The sequence below is a fragment of the Rhinolophus hipposideros genome (genome assembly GCF_964194185.1).
Source record: "Rhinolophus hipposideros genome assembly, chromosome: 5".
Taxonomy (NCBI): Eukaryota; Metazoa; Chordata; class Mammalia; order Chiroptera; family Rhinolophidae; genus Rhinolophus; species Rhinolophus hipposideros.
Genome location: NC_138051.1, coordinates 93,106,053 through 93,132,180, shown reverse-complemented (window position 1 = coordinate 93,132,180; position 26,128 = coordinate 93,106,053). Strand labels below are relative to the sequence as shown.

The 26,128-nt window shown below is 39.1% G+C and overlaps 1 protein-coding gene across 4 annotated transcripts in view; it reads left to right on the top strand.

Moving 5' to 3' along the window:
* The first annotated feature begins 3,901 nt into the window (after positions 1–3,901).
* Positions 3,902–26,128, top strand: part of BTBD7 (BTB domain containing 7) — a 76,386-nt gene continuing 54,159 nt past the window's right edge. The window contains exon 1 of one of the 4 annotated variants that reach the window (XM_081047915.1): positions 3,902–4,147. The gene's annotated coding sequence lies outside the window, so the exon portion shown is untranslated. The remainder of the gene's footprint in view (positions 4,148–26,128) is intronic. The other 3 variants (XM_081047913.1, XM_081047914.1, XR_013993307.1) reach the window with 3 other exon arrangements.

Sequence of the window (26,128 nt, the reverse complement as noted above, 5' to 3'; positions counted from 1 at the left end):
AATGGACTTAAAAAAAAAAAAGAAAGAAAGAAAATGCATGTGTCAAAGTATCCAGGACAATGATTGGTACCTTGAAAGATATGAAAGACGTCCTCCACATACCTGGAGAAAAGAAACATTCTTATCACCAGAGACAGGAATCAAGGATGAGGGAAATCTATACAAATGAATCTTGTTAAACTAACCCTTATTTTCCTAATCACTTCTTCATGATTAACTGCTCTGGCCCTAGCCCCTTTGTCTTGTCACATTTTTACAATTTACTACTCTTTGTCCAATTTAATTTGGCTCTAACTGCTTCTTTGGGTCTTCACTTTCCTAGGGGGCTCCCCCACACATGTAAAAGTGTGTATGCCTTTCTCTTGTTAGTCTGTCTCTTGTCAATTTAATTCTCAGTCCCAGCTAGAGACCTGAAGTGTGTAAAATTTTGCCTCCCCTACACATGGATTCAACTACATTTAAAAGATGAACTTCAGTTCATCAAAACACACAATAAGGAGAGTGAAAAGACAAGCCACACAGTGGGAAAAGATATCTGCAATACATAAAACCAAGAAAAGAGCTTACATCCAGAATACATAAAGAATTCGTACAATTCAAGAAGAAAAAGACAACCAGATAGAAAATGGGAAAAAGAGCTGAGCAAATGAAGAAATTCAAATGAGACAAATTAAAAGGTGCTCAACCATATTAGTATAAAGGAAGTACACATTAGAGCTGCAATAAGATAACACAACTGACTAATCAGATTGGTAAAAATGAAGAAAAAAAGATAATTGCATTGATGAGGATATGGATTAACAGGAATTCTCTATACTGCTGGTGTGAGTAAAAATAGGAAGAACCATTTGGAGAAGCAGTTTGGCATGACCTAGAAAAGATGAAAATTGGCTTGTCCTATCACTCTTGGGTATATGTATAGAGAAACTTGTGTCCACGTGCACCAGAAGATCTGAACAAGAATGTTCACAGCAACATTGTTTATATAAGTCAAAAACTAATAACCCAAATATCCATCAATGATAGCATGGATAAAAAAATGTACAATAAATGCCCAAAAAAAGTGCATTAATTGATGCATTAAATGAACTTGAGCTGTACAAAACATGGATGTATCTTACAAACATGTTAAGCCAAAGAAGCAAGACACAAAAATAATCATACAAGACAATTCCACTTACATTTCATCCTTTCTAAGATGCTTTTTTTTTTTTTACATTTTTTAACAATGCTAAAATTTATTGTCTTAAAATTGATGATCTCTTATTGCTGGGTTGTGATTTTTTTCTTTAATTAAAGTTTATTGGGGTGACAATTGTTAGTAAAATTACATAGATTTCAGGTGTACAGTTCTGTATTGCATCATCTGTAAATCCCATTGTGTGTTCACCACCCAGTCAGCTCTCCTTCCATCACCATGTATTTGATCCTCTTTACCCTCATCTACTACCTCCCACCCCCCTTACCCTCTGGTAACCACTAAACTATTTTCTGTGTCTATGAGTTTGTGTTTCTCATTTGTTTGTCTTGTTCTTTTGTTGTTTTTGGTTTATATACCACATATCAGTGAAATCATATGTTTCTCTGCTTTTTCTGAAGGACTTTATTTCGCTTAGCATTATAATCTCAAGATCCATCCATGTTGTCACAAATGGTTGTGATTTAATTAATAGATTTTTTTTCTTAATGAGATGTCAAATCATGGCATCTTAAATTCCATAAAATACAAAAACAGGCAAAGCTAAACCTTTTAGTTCATAGCTATATAAATCCTAAACTATATAGTGTAGGGGCTTAAAAAAAAACCACTTTTCCTCCCACCTTCTAAATTCTTCTTGCTGGGCTAATAATCAAATTAACACAGACAGATTAACAGGAGACAATCAAATTTTAATACATGCACATGGGGAATTCACATTAACATGAAAATTACAAAGACAGTGAGGCAACACTGGGTATATATGACATTTTGGACAAGGGAGAAAAGGGGGGTGAATGGGGTCTTAGATTTCAGAAGTGAGAACGGGCGATTTGCAGGTGATTGAGGAAGAGCAGCACATACAAGGCAGGCCAATTCTCGCTAGGTAGCTCAGAAACAATGGGGCACAGGGGCTATGTACTAGCTACCAGGCCCCTGCCTGAAGCCCTCCTATTTAGCATACTCAAGCTAGATTAGGCTAAAGTGAACATCCTAAGAGTTCCTTCCTGAAGCAGGCTTTTCTGTCTGAATCTCTCGGGCAGGAAAGGGCGTGTGGTCAAAGATTCTTTCTGAGTCTTTTGGTTTTTAAGAAACAGCTTAAAATCAATATCCCAAAAAGGCTGCTTAAAGGTGGCAAAACCACGGTTCTCTTCATAGATAAGATTCAATTAGGCATTTAGGGGAAATATAACAAAGAGGGGAATAGGAGGTGGGCATTCAGAGCCAATTCTTGCTCCAACTAGATGGGTCAGTTTCGCTTGTATTTTCTCACGTTTCCACACACTTCTTGTCTACCGTCCACATCTGTGTACTCAGTTAAAGATAACCTGGCTACCTAGGGGATCCTTTTTCAGACAAGGGAATACTACAATCTCTCCTTACAACCTCCAAACGTTCAAGGATTGGGGTAGAGGGAAACGCATGGGCTGAAACAGAAAAAACTGAATACAAATTGGAAAGAAACATCTTGTCAAGGAAATAAGGAGGTGATGAATGAGCACAAGGAAGACACATGGAATCTGAAGAAAGTACAGACAAAAGCAACCATTATAGTCAAAGAGATAAAGTCCTTCCATTGAAGGATGTCAAGAAAAAAAAAAAATCTTCCAACCAGATATGAAATGTGTAAAAAAACAAAGGACCAAGAGATGGTCAAAAATAAGTCACAAATTTTGAAATTGCTCTTGTTGTTTGACTGTTAGCGGTGGATTGAGAACAGAGACTACCTGGGACTTATTGAAAACTTGTTTCCCAAGGGTGGGTAGGTATTGAAAATGCAAATACTTTGAAGAGGTTTTTCAATAAATTCCCAGAGGACTAGTACGTCTTGTGTTGCCAAGGCCTATAGAAGGGCTGTGGACGGTTCTAGTCTTGGTTTGCCTGCTTCTTACGGCTGTGTGTGCCCCTGGGCAAGTCTATCCCCTTAGTTGTAAAATGGCTATAATAATACCTGCTGCGACTACCTCAACGAGTAGTTTTGGTGTTCAAATGAAGCCTTTCTTTTTTTCTTTCTAAAACGGTGTTTGGAGAACTGTAAGGCGATCCATAAATGTAAGGTGTTTTTTGCTATCGCATCGCTGAAATTTTTGCAACCTGTCCGACAAGGAGCATCTAGCGAAGAGGGATGTGGCTCTACCACATTGCAACTGTGGGCTTCCATCCATCCTTGTCCCTCGTTTACGGAGGTATCTTGTTGAGAAAAACTTTTCTAGATTTTTTTAACCGACTGTACAACTGGCAAGGTGGTGCCTGTAAAAGTACCACGCAGACAGGGCTTAAGATGAACTGCCAAGAAGCCACTGAAACATGAAGAACGTTAGAAAGGACTTCGCGGAAGCGCAGGCTCCTCTTCAAGGTGGTGACACAGTGTGCGATCAGTTAGGATGCCCGCCGACGAATGGAACCATGAATTGATAGAACCGGTGGTCCACAGCATAGTTATTATAATTACAATCTAATACATTTAGTGATTTGTCATCACCTCCTGTAATAAGCAGGACGCTACAACGAACTTCGGTTCCGAGCGCCATGCGCCCCTTGCCCCGGCGCGAGCGGGAATAAGGCGCATCACTCGGCTCAGGCGGCTCCGCGTCCCGCGCGCGGCTCAGCCCGGCGCGCGCCCACGTGATCCCGGACGCTGTACGTCGGGAGCGGGCGGGGGCGCGGGTCGGCTCCGCAGCGCCGCGCAGGCGCCGTAGGGCCGCGCCGAGCCGATGCTCCCTCTAGGAGTCAAAATGGCGGCGAGGGAACCCAGGAGCAGTCCCGGAGCCTGAGCCACTGACAGGAGCGGAGAGGGCAGCAGCGGCGGCGGCAGCGGCAGGAGGAGGAGGATGGCTGGGGGTGCTGGCGCCGGTGCGGACGGCGGTGCTGGTGGTGGCGGCGGCGGGGGCGACGGCCGCGGTCCCAGCGGCGGCAGCAGCAGCAGCAGCGGCGGGAGGAGCCTCCGGGGTGAGTGTTCCTCGGTGTCTCGGAGGCTGGGAGCGGAGGCTGTGCCCCGCGCGGCGCGGGGCGTCCCGGCGATGAAGGGGCTGTGCCTGGGCGGCGAGGGGGCCGCGCCGGTGCTGGGCCGCCGCGGGAGGCGCCGGGCCGCCGGCGGGGAAGGCACGGTTGTCCGTCTGGCGCTGAGGCGACGGCGGCAGCAGCGGACGGGCCGGTCCCCGTGCACTCGGAGGCGGGCTGGGCTGTGCGCCGCCGTCCCGGGGGCAGCGGCGTGAGGTGTGGCGCCCGCGGCGGGAAGAGCGGTCGTCGGTGGCGGCGGTGGCGGCCCGGCGGGCTCCGGGCTGTGGGCTCCGGGGGGCGGGACCCGCCTGCTCCCGGGACGCCGGGAACCCGCTGGCGAGACTCCGGCGCGTGTTTACCCGGCGGCGGGGCGGCCACTGCCCCTGGGTAGACGTGCGAACGGCCGGCCAGAGTTGGGGAGGGCGCAGGCCTGGAGATGGCTGCGCCTGCGGGAGAAGTTAGGTGGTCCGGTGAGTTTCTGTTTCGGGATCGCACTGGCATTGCGCTGTGACAGGTTGGAAGCGAGACGAGACTCAGTGGGTGATAAAGGAGTCCGTGCTGGGAGTGTTTGAATGGCTAACGGCGTGCATGCCTCAGTTTCCCATCGTTTGCACAACTGTTGACTAGCTTTATCCCGAGGAGGAGAGCTTTCTCGCGGTTTTTTTTGTTTGTTTGTTTTGTCTTTTGGAGAAGCTCTAAGGAGCGATGCTTCTGCTTTTAACCTGACACTAGCACGTCTTCACAGACGAGGACAGACAAACACTCTGGATTAGGCGTAATTTACGGAAGCAGTCTTGGTTACATTTACCGTAGCACTGTTCCCCCGGCTGAAACGTCTTACTCTAATCAGGACATGGGCGTTTTTACAGAATTACTTCGTTTTTTTTCTCGTTCTGTGTTTAGTTTTTCCTCTACTAACAGAATCTTGCCTTTGAGTAGCATCCATTCCTTTTAGATTGCTGAAGTAAATTACTTTTCTTCCGGAAATGTGGAAGATTTAAAATTGTAAGACTCATGCATGTTAATGGCAGCTGTGGTTAAGCTTGTCCTGGAATTTTGGAGTCAGAAAAACCTTTAGTGACTTGTTTAGAGCCGGGAAACTAGGCCCAGGGAGATTAGTGACTGGCTGTGGGTTCCACAGCTGGTCAGGGATTGGACCAAAGCTAGGATCTACGCCCCATTTAGAGGGCTCTCGTTACACTCCTGAACTTCTTATTCATTGATTGCATTCTTCGCACCGATGCCTATCCGCATTCCTAGGTCTTTGTGCATTCAAGTTGAAAGCAGAAACGAGAGAATCTTACTCTGATTCTGACAGCTACCAGCAGTTACCATAACTAACTGATGATTTTGTTTTCTAACCTGAATTTAATAAAAAATGACTTTTCATTTAGAGTTTTCATAGGCCTGTGACTACATTTTTGCCCAATTACAGCACGGCTCATTCTTGGATGCATTCAGTAAAACCTCATAGGTCAATACTCTGTCCCATGACCTAATTTATCAGACTCAAATATTAGGATTTAAAACACCTGTGTTGTGTTTGCCAGGTTATGCCACCTAGTTTCTATGCATCTTGTTGAATCACAGCAATTTTGTTTGTTGTATGCCACAGGTTAACCTTCAGAAATAATAATATCAAATGATTCTGATTTCATAATCGAGTGAATGAAACTTAACACATCCAACATTGTACCTTGTGTTCAATTACACAGGTGATTATTGAAGATCTGCTTTGGGTTTTGCATTATACTAGGTGCTAGAGGCAAAAAGGAAGTGTAATATATAGGCTTTGCCCTCCAGAAAGATAAGATGTGTACCTCTATGAGTGTAGAAGGCAGACTCGTACTACCAATACAAAGAATGCTGTAGGTATCCTGGTTAGAGGGAGATGAATGAGGCCTCAGGAGACTGAAGAACTTCCTGGAACACTTGGGACTTGAGCTAACCTGTGAGGGTTTAGATTTACAGAGAGATTGGAGCAGTTAACTTTGTGAGGTAAGAACAAGAGTATAATGTGGAGATTAGTTTTGGGGGAGGGAAATAGAAACAAGGATGAGCTGATGCTGTTGACTGAATTTCTTTGGGGGACTAAAAGGAAAACAGTAGGCAGTTGGAAGGATATCTGTCTACAGAAGAGTTTGAGTACTGGATTGAGGGGATTTAGATTTTTCTCTGCAAGATACGCAGAGCCTTTGAAAGTTTGTAGACCAGATATTAATGTGATAAACCAGCAAGATGAACCTGTCAGTGATCTACAGATTAAGTTAGAATGAGAAGGGGATGGCATGAACCAGGGACTACAGGAGATGTTGCCTTCACCTGGATATGAAGAGGTGAGATGAGATTTTAGGTTAGGATGGAGTCAATAGGAAGGGTGCATAGCAGGTGTTATTTTTGTTTTTATTGTGGTAAATATGCATGCCATAAAATTTGCCATTTTAACCAATTTCAAGTGTACTGTTCCGTGGCATTAAGTACATGCACATTGTTGTGCAACCATCACCACCATCCATCTCCAGAACCCTCTTCATCTTCCCCAACTGAAATTCTGTATGTATTAAACGCTAACTCCCTATTTGCCTTCACCCATAGCCCCTGGCGACCAGGGTTCTTCTTTCTGTCTCTGTGAATTTGACTACTCTGGGAACTTCATATAAGTGGAATGATACAGTATTTATCCTTAGGTGACTGGCTTATTTCGCTTAGCATAGTATCTTCAAGGTTCATCCATGTTGCAGCATTTGCCAGAATTGCCTTCATTTTTAAAGCCAACTATCTCATTGTATGTGTATACCACATTTTGTTCATTCATTTATCTGTCAATGGATAGTAGGTTTGCTCCCCCGCCCTTTTTTTTGCTGTTGTGAATAATGTTGCTGTGACATGCTGTTTGAGTACATGCTTTCGTTTCTTTTTGGTACATACCTAGAAATTTTTACATTCCCCCCAGCACTGTATATTTGGGTTCCAATTTCTCCGTACCTTTTTTAGCACTTGTTATTTTTGTTATTTTGATAATAGCCATCCTATTGCGTGTAAAGTGGCATTTCATTTTGGTTTTGATGTGCATTTCACTAATGATGGGTGATGTTAACATCTCAGCCTTTTGTATATCTCCTTTGGAGAAATATTTGTTTAACTTATTTACCCACTTTTAAGTGAAGTTGGTTTTTTGTTGTTGTTGGTAGGAGTTCTTTATATGGTTTGGATATCAATCCCTCATCAGATACATGGTTTGCAAATATTTTATGCCGTTCTTTGCATTGCCTTTTCACTCTGTTGAGTGTCCTTTGATGCACAAAAGTTTTTAATTTTGATGATGTACAGCTTAACTAGTTTTTCTTTTGGTGCTTATGGTTTTGGTGTCATATCCAAGAAATCATTGCCAAATCCAATTTCTTGAAGTTTTCCCTCTATAAAACTCTTATAAGAAAACTCCTATGCTTAGTTAGGTCTTTGCATATGTATATCCAGTTTTCCCAACAGCGTTTGTTGAAAAGACTGTCATTTTTCCATTGAATAGTCTTGTCATCTTGAAAAATCACTTGGTGTGAAGGTTTATTTCTGGACTCTCTTCTATTCCATTGGTCTATAAATCTGTCTTTATGCCAGTAACACACTGTTTTGATTACAGTAGCTTTATAATATTGAAATCAGGATATGTGAGATGTTCAACATTGTTCTTTTTGAATGTTTTGGTTATTTGGGGTCCCTTGAGATTCCATATGAATTTGAGGATGGATTTTCTATTTCTGCAAGAAAAATGCCACTGGGATATTTTTATTTTTTATTTTTTGATAGGGATTACATTGAACCTATAGATTGTTTGGACTATTATTGTCATGTTAATATTGAGTCTTCCAGTACTTGAACACGGGGTGTCTTTTCATTTATTTGTGTCTTTAATTTCTTTCTACAATGCTTTGTTGTTTTCAGTGTAAAAGTCTTTCATCTCCTTGGCTAGATGTATTCTGAAGTATTTTGTTATTCTTTATATTATTGTAAGTGGGATTGATTTTTTTAATTTCCATTTTGAATTGTTCATTGTTAGTATATATAACAACGCATTTTTGTGTGTTGGTTTTGTATCCTGCAACTTTGCTGAATTCATTTATTAGTTTTAACAGGTTTTTTTTTTGGTAGGCTCTTTAGAGCTTTCTACATATGTTATCTTCAAAGGACAATTTTACTTCTTTCCACTTTGAATGTCTACTTATTTATTTGGCCTAATTGCTTTAGCCAGGACTATATTGCTCAGGACTATATTGATTAGAAGTGGTGAGAATGCATGTCCTTGTCTTGTTCCTGAAGACGGGCTGCAGTCTTTGACCATTGGGTGTAATGTTAGCTGTAGATTTTCATAAATGACCTTTATTATGTTGAGAGAGTTTCCTTATATTCCTGGTTTGTCGAGTGTTTTAGCAGGTATGCTTTAAGGACAAAAAAATCAGGTAGGGGTGCTGAGAGAGAAAATTCTTTCTAGCCTGATGAACGAGAAAATTCTGGTACCATTAGCAGAATAATACGTTATTGCCAAATTGATGTTTTAGGCATCATTTTGTATGTTTACAGTAATGTTTTGGCTGAAGAAAAATTGTACTATATTTATTCAGTGGGGACGACCGAGGATCAAATCATCATACAAATAACAGAGAGTGCCAAAGAAATGAATACACATTTTAAGAAAGGAAAACTATTCAAATTGTAATACTCAATATATACCGATAACAAAAGATGAATAAAGTCACGTTTGACTTCTGCAATGACAAGAGGTGCTCAAAGTGGTTACCATCAGCGTCCAGACACTTCTGATTATGGCGAGCAACTGCTGAGCAACGTTGACCAAAGTGTCCTCTTTGTATACATTTTTTTGGCACCTCAGTATATAGTACAATTTTATCATAGCTATATTCCCAGCATCTAGCAAAGTGCAAGCACATAGGTGCTCACTTAAAGGTAATGATTGAATTAAGAAGCAAGACTAGGATTGAACCCGTAAGCTAAAAAGTATATTGTTTGTAATTTTTTGATAGAATCCAAAGTGTTTATTTTTATTTTATTTGAAACTGTCTTCCCTATTAACCCAGTCTTGGTACAGTGGTAATAAAACAAAATCAAACTTCTCCAGTCAAAAAAGAAACAGGCAGGTCACTTTTAAAAATATGAGTTATTTTAAAAATGAGGTAACAATTTTTTCTTTTAAAGTTGATGCTAGTGGAAGTTAGTTATCAAAATTTCAAAAAGGCATAATTTATAAGTAACCTTTTAAGTGCCTGCTGACTTCAGATTTATAATGAAAATAAAACATTCAATACCAAGTTTATTTGCAAAACATGTTCAAAAAATATTTAATACAAACTGCAGTGGTTTGGGGTTTTTTTATTATTAAAATTTTGATAGTCTGTAAATTTGGCATTGCAAATTGAGTCTTTCACAACATCCTTACTATTTTAAATAATATAAAACTTCAAACATATAATGTACTAATTTTATAATTGACGTTAAATCTACATAGTGAACATTATGTTAAGGTTAGAATAAAATAGAAATCATCTTAATCCAATACACAAACATCCTTTAAATCACAGAATTCAAAAAATGTCCCCTTTTTTGAGCATTGTTCAGAGTTTTTAGATAATAGTTATGATGTAGTAGAACATTGGACTGGGAATCCAACCTCCATTCAGATTCTGGCTACTGTTTGTGATTTTTTTTTTCTTCTTTCTTTCCTGTTTGTGATCTTAAGCAGCCATTTAACCTGTCTGAGACTTAATTTTCTTCATCTGTAAAACAAAAAACATATGTATGTATACATATACGAGTATGTACGACTAAGTATAGCAGTGTCTGACATAGCAGCTTTGCCCCTATGTAAGTATTTTTTATTCCACCCTTTCCTTCCCTGTTACCACTTCCTTACTAATGTGGACTATTTATTGAACAGCCCACCAACCAAGTCTCTGCCATTTGTTCTCCCACTCTGTTTTTCCCTCTGGCTATTTTTTATATTGTTACCACACTTCTGTTTCTAAAAAACCCTATTTCCTACTTTAAAAACCTGTGTTAACTTTCCATTGCTGTAGGATAAAGCCCAAATTCACAAGAGTTTGTAGACTGTATCCAGCTTTAGATTTCCCATCACTTCAGTCATACCAAGCTGTTTATTGTTTCCTGTACTTTTGTTTTTCATGTTTATCTCAGTGCTTGGAGTTCTTATTCTTTGTCATTTAGGAGACTGAGAAGGTGATTAATTACCCACTCCAGAGCTAGGTTTTTATTACTCCAAGCCAATCAGTTCAAGGCATTTCCCTGCAAACTGTTATTTGTCCCAGTCAGATTGAAGGGAAGGAGACATTCTATTTCTAGGGGAGAGCATTTTTCCCCTTCTGTATAAGAACAAGAGAACACAATCCTGTCTTAACAAACACATTTCCCAAATTGCCATTGGGATGATGAAACATTTCCTGAAGATGGCAGAGCAATGAGGTAGAATGAACTTGGGTCCTCATAACATCATTTTAGGCACATACTGTACTGGTCCTGGGGCTCTTCCCTACCAGCATTTCTCCTTAGGACAGGTAAATTCCTTATTATTTAAGCCAATTCTTTGGAGTTATTTGCCGTCAAAAAATATCCTGATTGATACATTGGTCTTTATTCTTCTAGATCCAGTTCAAACATTATCTTTACCAGTAGTTACACACTCATTCCCTTAGTACTTTAGACCTCTCTTCCAGCCTTCATTGCACTGTATTATAATCACTTGCTTGTACGTCTGACTTTTCCACATAACAGTGTACTTTGAGCCAAAGTCTACAGTATGTAGCACAGTATCTGGTACATTATAGGTACTCAGTGAGTTGTTAGGATGAACTAACATGAGAAAGTGCTTTGTAAACAATTTTTTAATAAACATGAGGTACGTTATTGTCTTTAGACTATACATACAAAGTGTTCTTTGCTTGCCCCTGATTATTTTCTAAAAGTGTTCACTTAGATTAAAAGTTTAACAGTCCTTTAAATTTTATGAAAAAGTCTTAACTACTAAAGAGGAACCCTGGAAGGAGCAATAAATGAATTGTGTTGTTTCTGTGCAATTTCCTCCCTCCCTCCCTTCCTTCTTTAGAGGGAGACTTGAATGCCAGAACTAACTTAAATAAAATGTCTTTTTTTCCCTTATATTTTGAAATTATATTTAGGCCTGTTTTGTCAGGGATTTATTTGTGAATTGTTCTTTGGAGGAAAATCCCATAATTTGCTTCATGAGACCTAATTATTCTTGTCTTCAGACTTTCCCAAAATATTTTTTGCTTGCTTGAGACTAGACATGAGAATTTTCTGGTAACTAAGAAATCTGTGGCAGAACTAGATGAGTTTGTAGCAAACGTTAGTAATAGCTTATGATAGAGACATCTCATTATAGCCTTAATTACTAGGTCATACCGTGTTTCCCTGAAAATAAGACCTACCTGGACCATCAGCTCTAATGCGTCTTTTGGAGGAAAAATTAGTATAAGACCCGACCTTACATAATACAAAATAATATAATGTAATACCGGGTCTTATATAAGACCCGGTATAATATAATATAATATATAACACCCGGTCTTATGTTACATAAGACCGGATCTTATGTTAATTTTTGCTCCAAAAGATGCATTAGAGCTGATGGTCTGGGTAGGTCTTATTTTCGGGGAAGTACGGGAGTTCTGTCACATGTTTCAACAATAAATCTGACAAGGGAGAGAGAAATTTCCCAACTTGGTATATACTTCACCTTTGTTGGTTTCAGTCAGATAAATTAAACTTCAACATAGTAATTTGTATTTATTTTTAAAACAAGGAAAAGAGGACTAGAGTATACATTTAGAAGTTATAATATCATGAATTGAGATTATTGTGAAAAAGAAATTTGTCACATTTGACTATGAAGAACCCCCTTGTTTTGATGTCTGGTTTTCTACCTTTGGACTTCGGACCAGTTAACCTCCGTGTGCCTTGGTTTACACATCTGTAAAGTGAGTCGTCTCAGACTCCTCAGAGATCTTGTTTGACTAGGTCATCTATGAGAACACAATATGGTGTTCAGAACAGATGTTTAGTTAAACATGTTTAGAACACATTCTTTTTTTATCCGTCAACTTTTCAAAATTAAGTAAATACCTTTTATGCTGTTTGGATTTCAGCTTTTAAATGTTTTAAGCCAATCTTTCTCTTCTATATGTATGTGTTCTTTGTGTCCTGTGGGTTTATTAATGCTCAAGTAAGAAAAAGTCAGTTAAAATAATTACATATGTATTTTTTTTTTAATTAAACAACAACTTGTCATGGATTACATGGCTTTTGCTATTTAGCTTCTGCTGCTTCTCTGGCTCATAGCTTACTACTGCCACAACCCCTTCACACTCTACATATAGAATTACTTTTATTTCCTCAGTGAATGAGGTTTTGTTCTCTTCTTGGACCTAAATAATGCTTTAGAGCATTATTTTGGCATCCCAACCCCTCCCCCCATTATATTCAGCAAGAAAAGGAAAAGTTCACACTTTTTAAGTTGTCAGTCTTACATCTTATCTCAGAAACCACTTTCTCACAACCTCATAAGGTAGACACTTTTATTATTATCAGACAGGCAAGCTTTACAAAATTGCCCAAGATTGCACAACTTATAAATGACAGCAAGATCCAAACCCAGGCAGTTTGGCTCCAGAATTCTTCATTTCTGCTAATCTATGAGGTGTGGTAAAAAAAAATACGGTGAATGTTTAAATTTAAAAAAATTTATTACAGTAAAAGACACTTTGTCATTAATCCCCTTCAAAATACTACTTGCTTCGAACACACTTATCCCATCATTCTTGCCACTTTCTGAAGCAGTTCTGGAAGTCCTCTTTCGTGAGTGTCTTTAGTTGCACTGTCGTGGCTGCCTCGATGTCCTGAATTGATTCAAAATGTTTACCTTTCACGGTCATTTTGACCTTCGGGAAGAACCAGAAGTCACATGGTGCCAGATCTGGGGAATAAGGTGGATGAAGACACACCGTAATGTTTTTATTTGACAGAAATTGCCGTAAAGCAGAAGCAGTGTGTGACACAGAACGTTGTCATGATGGAGGATGCTTTACAGCACACGGTAAAACAGACCTCACCTCCTCTCAGCCATAGCTCACACCTGATTAACTGCACAGAACAAGTTGAAACTTGTCACACACTGTTAGTAAGATTCGAAGAGCTGCTTCCCGTATTGAAGATCCCTGCCTTTCCGTTGGATGGCACTTGGCCGCAGCACTCACTGTTTTGATCACACCTCGTATGCTTCCTCTATATTGTAATGGCCTATTTACCAGTTTGCCCCTAAGTACCTGAAAGGCAAAAATTGTATCTGTTCATTGTTATATCCCCATGTGCTAATTATTAGCACATAGTAGGTGCTCAGAAAAATGTTTAAATGAATGAAAATTCTCTTAATTGAAAGCAGTGTTTTGATTAATTTCTCTCAGTACCTTTCATGTGTCAATAGTCTTTTTGTGCTTATGATGCAAAGCAAAATTTATATGATAAAGCTAATTGTGGTTTAAAGTATATTGCACTACCCACCAAAGATAGTTATAACCCCATGTTTATAACCACTGTCAACTCAGTTTAGCCTTCTGTAACAATTTCACTTTGTAACTTAAAAAACTGGTGCTTTTCAAATATATGGTGATGGAGGGAGAACTGACTCTGGGTGGTGAACACAAAACGCAATATAGATTTTGTATTATACAAATGTACACTTGAAACTTGTATAATTTTACTATATAATTTTACTAACCAAAGTCACCCCAATCAATTTAATAAAGATTTTTAAAAAAACTGGTGCTTTGTAGACCTCCTTTTCATACAGTATTGAAACAGGGCTCATTTGGGGCCCCCACAGTAGAGGTGTTGCGGTCCCAGGCCTCCCCTTTCCTTGACCTACCTATAGCTTAACAGTCGATCAACTCCCTGCACCTGCCTTCAACTCCGAATGTCCCCTGTTCCACCAAGTTCCCTGTTTCAGAAAATTACCCTGAAACTTATTGTTAATACCCGTAGGCTTATTGATCACAATCTCTATGGGCTAGCAATCTTTCCAGGCTACTCCCATCATTGTTCCTGGCTTGCTGATTCCACCAGAGAATCACCTGGCCAGAGGGAAGGCTCCATGCCCCCCAACTATCATGTAGCTTCATAGCTTCTGGAGGAATGCCCAAATTTTCCCTTAAATACCCCAGCTGGTCTGAGAATGTTAAGGCAGTTTTTGGAGGTGTTAACCTGCTGCTTTCTCAGACCACCGGTGTTTAAATAATAAACACTTGTTCTAAATAGCCCAACTGCTGTGAGTCTGTTGGCTGACCGGCGCAGGCAGAATGAGCCCCGGACTCAGTTGGCTTCCGGTTTCAGTATCCTTATGAACTGGTAAACTATAGCTCGTTTGTAACTAGTTTCTAGATGGTACCTAGGAAATTTTATAAAATAAAATTACAATAGTATATGGACTGCCCTATGGTGGGGCAAAGGTATAATGGCCACCATAATAAGAAGGTATCTTCAGAGTGAAAGAAGCAGACACCCCCATTGAATATAACAATTTATTGTAGGGTAGTTTACTTACAGGAAGATTGGCTGGAGTGGACAGACGCCCCAGCAGTTTTGCGCAAATTATTCTCTGCTAAAGACTCCTGTTACTGTACTGTTTTAAAAATATAACTCAGATACTATTGATTGACAAGACAAAGGGATAAAGAATGGTGGGAGGGCGTACCTCGTGTTAGTGGATACTGTCACCAGTTTGATAGTCATCTCTGTTGTCATTCTGGCCATTACTAAGGAAAGTATTTATGCTTACATTTTAGGGAACACCGGTAATGATTAACTAGAAGACCTTGCTATGCTGATTAAGGACAGTGAGGCTGGTCAAAGGTCACAGCATGAAAGGACACAAAGATGGAGATGGTTTTTGTTCACATCTACATCTATGCAGTGGACTGATCATTTATGTCTATTAACCTTTTAATGTGTGTGATTTCTGTGCGTGTATCGAATTTTTTAAAAAGACAGTCCACATTTTAAACCCTGAGTGTATCCCAAAAGATAAATGGTATAGCTATATCACGTAGGCACAGGGTAGATCATGATTTAAGACATGCACATTGTGTTGATGTTTATGGGAGAAGTTGAAATGTCATATTTCAATAGACTTTTCAAATAACGCATAAAGCTGCTTCCAGCATCGTGCTCTAATCAGGGTCACTAGATAGAGAACCAAGTGTTCCTTCTCCATGAATGTTCTCGCTTTACCTAAGACTTTGTTTCTTGGGCTTCTTGGGGTTAATCGTGCTCTCTTCCGGCATCCCTTACACTCTGCTGCAGGGTTTCTCAACATTGGCGCTGTTGATATTTGGGGCCAGATGATTCTTTTTTTGTGGGAGACTGTTCTGTGCATTGGGATGTTTAGCAGCATCCTGACGTTTGCCTACTAGATGCCAGCAGTACCCTTCCCCAACCCTACTTGTGGCAACCAAAATTGTCTCCAGAGGTTGTCAGATGTCCCTGGTGGGGCAAAATCACCCCGGTTGAAAACTGCTTTACTACACCATTCCTATCCACTTATTTTGCTGTAGTATCTCCTTCTTCATCACACACCTTTCCAAACTTCCACGTTTCTCTTTACTACTGTCTTACTTCTTGGCACCTCTTTGCAGCCTTTCTTGTAAAAGTTATAAAACATCTGCTTTCTCCAAATTTCACTTCCATTCAGTTTCCTGTCTTGAATTCTATGCGACTGCAGTCTTCTGGTTTTCCTCTTCCTCTCTGGCTGCTCCATTTTGGTTTCCTTTATCAGCTCTAACTAGTTGGACAGAGGCATAATCTTTACTTCATTCTTTCTTACTTTTATCAAATCAGTTCCTGCCTTTCTTGCCTCATTTCCTTATATAGTGTCTCTCCTATACCTATTAATTCTTAAGCCGTTTTCTCTATTGAGATGCCCTTAGTACCTACATTTTTCCATGTTTAAATTCTATCATCCTTCAAGAACCAGAGCAGTTGTCATCTTTCCATGAAAGCCTTTCCTGGAAGGAAAGAGGGAACCACCCTCTTTGACTTCCATGCCTTGTTCATATTCTTTATCTCTGTATCCACTTGCAACTTTGTGTTATTTGTTTTGGTGTTTAGATAGTTGTTGAAGACTCAATGAAGAGGTAGCAGTAGAGGGGAAAGAATTTAATAAACACAGTGACCACCTGCGAGTTTGCCAAAGGTAGGAGAAAAAGGAAAAATGAAGAATACTTAACTGATCACAGAATTCTTTACATTCTTTTTGTGGCTTCTGTGATGCGGGCCTTTCCCGATTTCATTCACCATTTTTAAGCACCTTATTTATCCAGGCTCGTTATGAATCAGGCACTCTTCAAGGTACTTGCCCTGTTTCCCCGAAAATACGACCTAGCCAGACAGTCAGCTCTAATGCGTCTTTTGGAGGAAAAACTAATGTAAGACCTGGTCTTACATTATATAAGATCTCGTCTTATTTTACTATAAGGGTCTTATATTAAGTTTTGCTCCATTAGGGCTTATTTTCAGTGGATGTCTTATTTTTTCATGTACAACAATCTGTATTTATTCAATTACAGTCATGTCATCTTCTGGAAAATCGCTGTAATGTACTATATGTGTCCGTCTGGCTGACGATCTTAACTGAGGCTTATTTTCAGGGTAGGTCTTATTTACAGGGAAACGGTAGTTACTGAGAAAAGGACACAGTCCCAGTACTCTAGGAACTTAATGTCTTTGAGGACATGGAAATCTTAACAATTAATTGTCCTTACAGAGTGATAATACTGAAATTGAAAGGTATCCACAACTCTGGTAAGAGGAAAGGGATGGCTTCCCAGTTGTAAGTAAAGCTCATACAGATGCCACTTCTTACATGCAGTCTATTCTGGTCACCGCCCAGGGTGATTAGTGTTTTCCATGCTTTCCTTTACTCAGTTCTCTCTTAAGTTTCAAATGATCAGCATTTCCTGTGGCTTAGTACTTAGACTTCCGTTCATTCTTCCATGTCCTTTTCTGTAGGAAATGGATTTAGTTTCAAGGCTTCAGCTAACAACTTTTAATCTGCACTAGCTATAGCAAAACATGTTTTATTGTGAAATAATATACATATAAAGAAGCACGTTAAGTAAATTTAAGTTTAACTTCTTTTTTAACAAATTATTTTAAAGCTGACACCACCCTGGTCATGAACTAGAACAGTGTAAGCCTTCTAGAAGCCCACCCTCATGCCTCTTCCCAACCACAGCCACTTTCTTCATCTCTTAAAGGTAGCCACTATTCTAATTTTTATGTTAATTTCCTTGAAGATTTTTTAAAAATAGCTTTATACCTGAATACTAACTAGGTATTTATTCCAGAGTAACATAGTTTCCTTTTGGGAGGCTGGAGGACAGAGGTAGAGGGAGGCCTTTCACCGTGCCCCGTTTTGTAGCTGTGTCGGGATCCCTAAGCCCATCCCAGGTTCACTAGGATTCACAGAATTCAGTCAGACTCGTGGCTATTATTTATTTAGCATAGGATACAAAGAAAAATCAGTAAACATTTAAGGCTCATGGGGCAAAGTCGAAAGGAAACCAGACACAAGCTTTCCAGAGTGTTCAGCCAGTGGAGTCACACAGGACACACTTAATTCTTCCACCATTGACTTGTGACAACACATGTGAAATGTTCTCTTCTAGGGAAGCTCACTCGAGACTCAGCACCCAGGATTTTTGTTAAGGGCTAGTCACATAAGCACCCACTACTTCGCATGTACCAAACTTCCAGGCTCGCAGAAGGAAAGCAGATATTCCGCATAAACCATATACACACAGTGAACCATCCTTATCCATAAAGGGACGGTCAGAACATCCAAAATCCAAGTTCCAGAGACCAGCCAGGACCAAGCTTGCAAGCAGGTTTTTCTAAAGACAGCAGTCCCATACCTACCATGTTAACTTTGTTCTGCTTAATATCTTTTGATATTTTTTTTCCATTGAAAATTTAAATACATTTTAAAAACCAGTTTTCACACTGTTATTTTCTTTCAAAATGTGCAACCCTTCACTTCATACCTTGATTGCTATCCTACCATGTTTCCCTGAAAATAAGACCAGGTCTTATATTAATTTTTGCTCCATTAGGGCTTATTTTCAGGGCATGGCTTATTTTTTCATGTACAACAATCTACATTTATTCAAATACAGTCATGTCATCTTCTTCTGGAACGTCCTCATAACGTACTAAATGCATCTGCCTGGCTGAGATCTTAACTGGGGCTTATTTTCGGGGAAACACGGTATGTTTGAAAGAGAGTTCCATGGAACACTGTACATGCCCTGCTACTGGTTTTTCTTAGAAAGGTTTCTGTGATTAAGTTGGGAAAGGTTGAATTAAGCAGACTTAAACAGATTTCTTAGCTTTAGGACTCTGAGTCTTTTGGAGTGATGCGCCTGACCAGCTTCTCACAACCTGTTCTGTCTCATCTCACATGACCCGTTTTCTCCCCCTTTCTCCCCCTTTCTCTGCCTGAGTCATCGTGGCCTTCTTGCATTTCCAGGATAAACTGCATACTCTGCCTTAACTCCCCAGCATCACGTAGCTACTACCCCGTCAGTAAACAGTGTCAAGTCTTATTTATGTTTATGTATCATTTACATTCATATATTTAAGTCAAGACCTCTTTTCTGTATGCTTTATGTATTCTTAATGTCTTTGGGCTTATTGATATCAATCAATCAAATTACTCATTCTTTCTCATAGCAGCCCATGCTTTTCATGGCATTTACCCCAGCATATAATTGTATTTCTGTAATTATTTGTTTACACGTCCATTTTCTCACTTGACTGTAAGCAACACGAGAACCAAGACTATTTTGTTCACAACTATAACCCCCAGCACTTAGCATAGGGCATATAGTCAATACTCAAATATTTAAAGAATAATGCTACAAAATTTGGCTATAGTAAGTGGTATTTCCCAGCCTCACCAGGATTTTTTTAAAGGTTCATTTTATTTTATTTTGCAAGACAAGTGTTCTGTAGAATGCACTTTGGGAAATACTGATATGGATTTGTGACTAGGAGTTTGTACTTATTCTGTATTCTTGATTGAATCACTTCCAAAAAACTGGAAGATGCTTTCAGGGAAAAGAATCTCAATTTGTCCTCTCTATCTAAATGCCTTTAGTTGAAAACACTCTGCGTCCAGGGTCAAATCTGTAGCTGTCTCTCCCTCATCCCTCTCCTCTGTATCAAACTGGCTCACTAATCCCACTGCAAACAACTTAGACCAAGTCGTTAGTTATTACCTCTTCCTCGAATTGTCACAAAATCAAACTTGGTGTCTGCTTCCAGTCTAATTCATCTACCACACCGACCTCAGATTGTTGATGGTAGTGTTGACATTTTAATTCTTGGCTGTTTTGTGTCTACTGTGGGATAAAGTAAATGAACAGTTATGTAGGCAGCACTGAGAAGAGGGTTTTGGCAGATGAGCGATCAATGAGACAAAGTAAAAACCCTATACATTTGAATGTGAATTGAAGCATTGGTATAAACTCACATATGCGTGTGTAAATTGACATGTGTACAAACTGTCCTAGCTCTGTGTACTAAAACGGCAGTGAAGCCACCAGCACCCAGATTGTAGTGTTTATTTATTTTTTATTTGATTTGATTTGATGTTTTTAAGAAGGGCGCAACTCACAGTGGCCCATGTGGGGATCTAACCAGCAATCTTGGTGTTATTAGCACCGCGCTCTAACCAACTGAGCTAACCGGCCACCCAAGATTGTGGTTTTTAAATACCAGTTCCCATTGAAGTACCATATTTTGCCATGTATAGTATAATGCGCTTCCGTGTATAATGTGCACCCACGGTTTTGGCCCAAACTTTCAAGGAGAAAAAAAAATCTTTTGTTTTAATTTTTTAATTCAAGTTTTTATTTGTTTACACATAGGTACTTGTTTTTTGTGTTATGAAGGAATTTTAGCATTTTTTTTAACATATTATGGTACAGGAAATTTTATGTAGCAAATAATTAACAAAACACAAGAACAGATACAAGATACAAGAAATTTTATGTGTTAATAACAAATTGACAATATTTATGCATCTTAGAAGGACAAAGACTGCGTCATTCCAAGTTCATTGTAAGTTGAACAAAACGGATTATCGAATTCCAGGGTATTATTTTGCATACGGATAACATTATTGATTTCTAGAGTTACACTTTTAACTCATAATGAAAGAATTAAAAGCATTTATATAGATACCAAGTTAGTACTACCCATATATAATGCACATCATTTTTCCTTCACAAATGTGGGCAAAAAAGCATGCATTATGCATGGCAAAATATGGTAAATTAGGGCTTCTTTGAAGAAATGGCTAATTCCAGGCCAAAGACAAGAAAAATGCAAGATATGTCTGGAATAAGATGTAACCCCAAAATGCAAAGAAGCTTTCATAGACAAGTGGCGTTTGTCATAAGGTCTCAGGAGGCAATTTGAATAAGCTTCCACTGTCCAAATGTGGGACAGTTTGACCCTCAGTAAGGATAACTACAAAGGATTGAAACCCATTAAATATGTTGAAATCCATGAACACATTTTTTTAAAACTCGCTTATCATCTTTAGAGAATGATGGAAAGTTAATTGTTTTGAAAATTAGTAAATTAAAGAATAATTTATACTGCCTTTTCACTACAAACTGTATATCAGATAACATAGATTTCAGGTGTATAATTCTGTAATAACTTTATGTCTTGAACAAAGAAAATTACAAGGGCAAAAGGAGGGGAGTGGGGAGGAACCTGTTAAAGGAATTTAAGAGATAGTCGTCCAGTCACAATATATGGGCCTTATTTGGTTTCTGATTCAAAAAAACTAATTAAAAAATGAAACAATTGGGGAAATGTGAACCCTGCCTGGAAAGTTCTTATTAAGGAATTATTGTTCATTATTTTAGATATGATAATGGTATTGTAGTTATTCTTTTACATCCTTTTTTTTAGAGATGCACATTAGAAATACTTACAGATGAAATAATATACTATCTGGGATTTGCTTCAAAATAATCTAGAGGGATTGGATGGAGAGTGGATTGGGATATAGTGATAAAAGACTTCCACAAATTGGTAATTGTTGGAATTTGGTGATGGGTGGAGGTTTGTTTTACTGTTCTACTTTTGTACATATTTTTTCTTTATTACAGAAATTACAAGCGTTATCTCCTGCAAAAGAAGAAAAAATGAGTAATAGAAAGGCGTGAATATAGAGAAGCATAGTCATAATTGTCTTTGCTGTTTGAATGCTGGAGGGTTGATATTTGTGGGACATAATCCACAATCCAGAAACTTTATTGTTCACCGACAATTCAGAGTACTAGAGATTAATTTAATATTTGTCCCTTAACCTTTGTTGGGTGATAAAGTGAAAATTGAACAGTTTAAGACTTGAATAACAGCAGTGTCGTAGACAGAGAGAATCGTAAGGAAGACATGGCTCTGCTCTTCAGAAAGGTTGGTATTGGACTGAATACTTTTGAGATGCTTCCTTGTTTAAGGGAGAAAATACACTAAATTAGGGGTCAAAATTCCTGAGGTCTAGTTTTGACTTTGCCATTTTACTATATATATTTCACTTTGGATAAGTCACTTCACTTTTCTACCTTTACTGCCTCATTCAGAGATAAAGGAACAAAGCCTGTCTGTCTACAGTGAAGACTTAATGTGAGAATAAAATGACTTAATGTGTGTAAACTATATATCTCTGTTAATACTTGTGCTGAAGTAATTGAAGGAATGTGAAAAAGGAAAGACATGTCATTGCTTGTCTGCTTGTTTTAGTGCATTCTCTTTTCTATTTTTAAAAAGTATAGTTAAAAATATATAACGTAACATTTACCATTTTAACCAGTTTTAAGTATTTGGTTCTAATGGCTTCAAGTACATTCATATTGTTGTGCAACCATCACCACCATCTTTCTCAAGAACTTTTTTGTCTTTCCCAACTGAAGCTCCGTACCCATTGATTACTAACACCCCCGCCCCCCCCACACACACACAGCCACCATTCTACTTTCTGTCTCTGTGATTCTGACTGTGGGTACCTCATATAAATAGAATCATATGATATTTGTCTTCCTGTGACTTGCTTTTATCACTTAGCATAGTGTCCTTAAGATTTATCCATGTTGTAGCATGTATCAAAATTTCCTTCTTTTTTAAGGCCTAAAAATACTCCATTGTACATACAGACCGCATTTTGTTCATCCATTTATCTGTCGATGGACATTTGGTTTGCTTCTGCCTTTTGTCTATTGTGAATAATGTTGCTGTGAACATATGTGTACAAGTATCTGTTCGAGTCTGAATTTTTAATTTTGGGGGGTATATAACCAGAAGTGTAATTGCTGGATTGTATGGTAATTCTGTGTTTAATTTTTTGAAGCATTAGTGTTTTGTTTTTTGGGTTTTTTATTTATTTATAATTACTTCATTGCTTATGTATTTTGAAACATCTCAACAGAGTCATATTTGAGGCTGTGATCCATGCGTCTTTTTTTCTAGGAAATGTATTTTTTTTCCTCTTGAGTATTAGTGCAATTTTTAAATCACTCTTCTAAGAGGCTTAGACAATACAAGGAATATGGATCCTGAGAAACAATTTTTGGACAGAAAAGTTTAAAGAATGATTACAAACAAGTTTTTCCTTATTGAATATTTTTTTTTAAAAAAAACTGATTTCATTCAGCAGTTTTCAACTGAGCGCCTTTCTATGTGCTGAGGCTTTAGTGTTGAGTAAATGAAGTTCTGGCTGTCATGGCACTTACATTGTAGTGTGAGACAATTAACAAGCAAACAAGTATATAATTTCAAATACTGAAAAGTGCTGTAAAGAAAAATGAGCTGAAGAAACGGGATAGAGAAGAATGGGATGGGATGGGATAGGATAAGATGTTATTTTATGGAGAATGATTAGGGAAAACCTCTCTGAGGGGATGGCATTTGAGCAAAGACCTGAATAAAATGAAAGAGTGAACCGTGTGAAAACTGTGAAAAACTGTTCTGGGCAAAGGAAATATCAGGCCCCAAGGTAGGAACAGGAAATGCTTTTTAAAGATACAACTTGGGAGTCAAATGAAGAGACAACTCGGGAGACAGGTCAAATGAGACCTGTCTGTCTCAACTGGTACCCAGCACCCATATAAGGAAATGGATTAGTTTATCTTATTAGGAAGAAAAGTAAGGGAAAACTAAAGATGGAAAGTGTTAAGGAGTTTTGTTTGCATGTTCTGTTAATGTGAGGTGTTATTTTCTTGGCACAGTGAACCCAAAGGGTATGTATTTTCTGTTCAAAGAGGCAGATGTGAGACAACTGATAAAGGGAGTCTTGGTTTTAAGAAGTGATCTCTGAAAATCTTAGTTGATGACATACTGACATACTTTAACATCCAAGATACCTTACTGATACTATGTGTGTGACAATAATACAAAAACTACTGGGAGACACATGGACTCAGACGTGTTAAGGATTGGAGGAGAACCTGGCCATCACCTTTGTCTCGCAGAGTGCTGTGCAGTCACGCGTTACGCCAAAGAAATGAACCATGTCACTTCTCAGACTCTTATTTTATCTTTTGAAACATGGATAGGAAATTTGTAAATAACATCCTTAATCAGAAGTAGATGAATTATATTGAGAGAATGCTGTATTGTAATGTACGTCTCTCTAGAATTAAAATATCAGTATCAGGAAACTTATTTTTAGACTTCTGCCTTTATGTATTCTCTGTTTGCATTATTTCTTCCTTGGTACGTCCTTCTGGGAGCTCACACTCACTATGTTTATTATTCCTGGTTCACCCATAAACTCTGTCCTTTCTCCTGTGTTTCTTGTTGGTTCCCAGCAGTGCTCGCCACCCAGTCCTGCAAGGTAGAGATACCTCATCATCATTCCCTCATCCTCTCCGTCACCTCCTCATTAATTTGGTAGCATTCACTAGGTGTCCTGTAATCAGGACTTCCAATGGATTATCTCAGTTTTCATCCTCGATGTCCTAAACAAATGCACAACGCTGTTTTAGGCCATGTAGGCTTACACTGCATGAACAGGACCCAGATACCTGTTCCGGGCTCATATTTGGACTGTAACTTCCTCTTCAGTGTTTCTGCTGCAACAGGTGGGTAACAGGACGAGCAGTGGAGTTGAGGAGGGAGATAGGAAAATTTTTTTTATTGTACTTCCAAGAAAGGCCCCTCCTAACCCCTATGAGGGTAAGAGTTTTGTCTGATTTTCTACTTTTTGTTTTACTTAAGAGGTCTTGTTGGTGTCTCTGAAAGAGGGTCCTTCATAGCCAAACTTCTTAAAACTTGTTCATCATCAAACCTACCACTACTTTCTTCATACAAGATTCTGTCTAACTGTAGACTTGGGAAGACATTTAGGGGCACATCTTCATTTGACATGCTAACAAAGCTTCTGTACGTCTCAGCAGGTACGCTGATGGGAGAATGGGATTCGTGGCCCTTTGGTACGGCAGTGCCTCCTTCTATATCGTTTGCTCTTTTCATTGAAAATTTAAACTAGTGGGCGTGTTTTCTCCCATATTTATTTGGACTCTGTTAATCTCGCTGATGTGAAGAAAAACAGAATTTTAGAACAGAATTGTCTCTAGCCCCCAAATCATCATAATCTTCCCATTTATAAGAATTTGAATAATTCCTGGGATCGTTCCCATGACTACACCTTGATGATTCAGCGCTTTGGAATTGGATGTCTTTGTGAAGATGGTCTTGGATAACGATACCTTTGAGTTTTTCTATTCCTGTCTCTGTTTTGTTCTTTATTTGGCTCTTCTCAGTGTGCAGTCGTGGTCTCAGGCTTATTGTCAGGTTCACTCAGCCTATTTTCTTATCTCTCCAACTCTGCCAGTGGAGCCCTCAAAAACTCATCATCAACAAATACGCTTTTGTGTGTTTTTTAACATTTGCTAAGTTTGTGTCAGAAAATGTGAATTTTTTGACTTGGAATGAAGTTATGATAAGTTCCATGTTTTTTCTTTTAACTTCAGTTGCTTTGAATATGTTCTCTGATTTCAGCTCTATTTTTCTCTGCAAATCTTCTGTAAATGCAAATCTAGACTCAGATTTCTCATTGCCATCTCTAAAACATCCAGAGTCACTTTTCTATGTACCACTAAGCCAACAGGAAAAACTGTTGTCCCCGAGTAGAGCAGTGATTTCATTTATTCACTCAAATATTGTGTGCCTGGCTCAAACCTAATCTTTCTATCAAAAGTTATGAATACAAAAGTTCCAGGTGGCACCTTTACCTTCTAAGATGGTTGGTTGAGCAGGTTCTGCAAGCTATCTTGGAGGGCCTTGTAATCATTTCCGCCCTCTGGTTATAGGCCCTTTTTCCTCGCTGTTGGAGAAAATTTTTCTTGTTCCTTCCAGGGCTGCCTCAGTTTGGGGGGATATGGCTGCTGGAAGAGACAACAAAGGATTGGGTGTTGGGGCTGGCTGGGCCACGCCAGCAGCTCCTGCTCCGGCTGCTGTGGCCATCACTGCTCTGGCCCAGGCTTCTGAGTCAGGTGACAGTTACCACGGCCAAAGGCTCAGACAGTGGCGATTAAGCAAGGTCCAGGGGCTGAGACGCAGGCTTCTGAACCTTTTCAGCCTTCTCTTCCCATTTCCCCACCCATTGCTTCAGGAGGATCTTATTCTGAGGTTTGGAGTGGGAGCGCTAGGTTAAGGTGGCACAGTGCGGGGTCCATTCATGTCTTCCGGTGCAGCCGTATAGTAGGTCCTTTACTCTTCACCTTCCAGGAATTGGTCCTCAGGATTTCGTGCATGGAAACT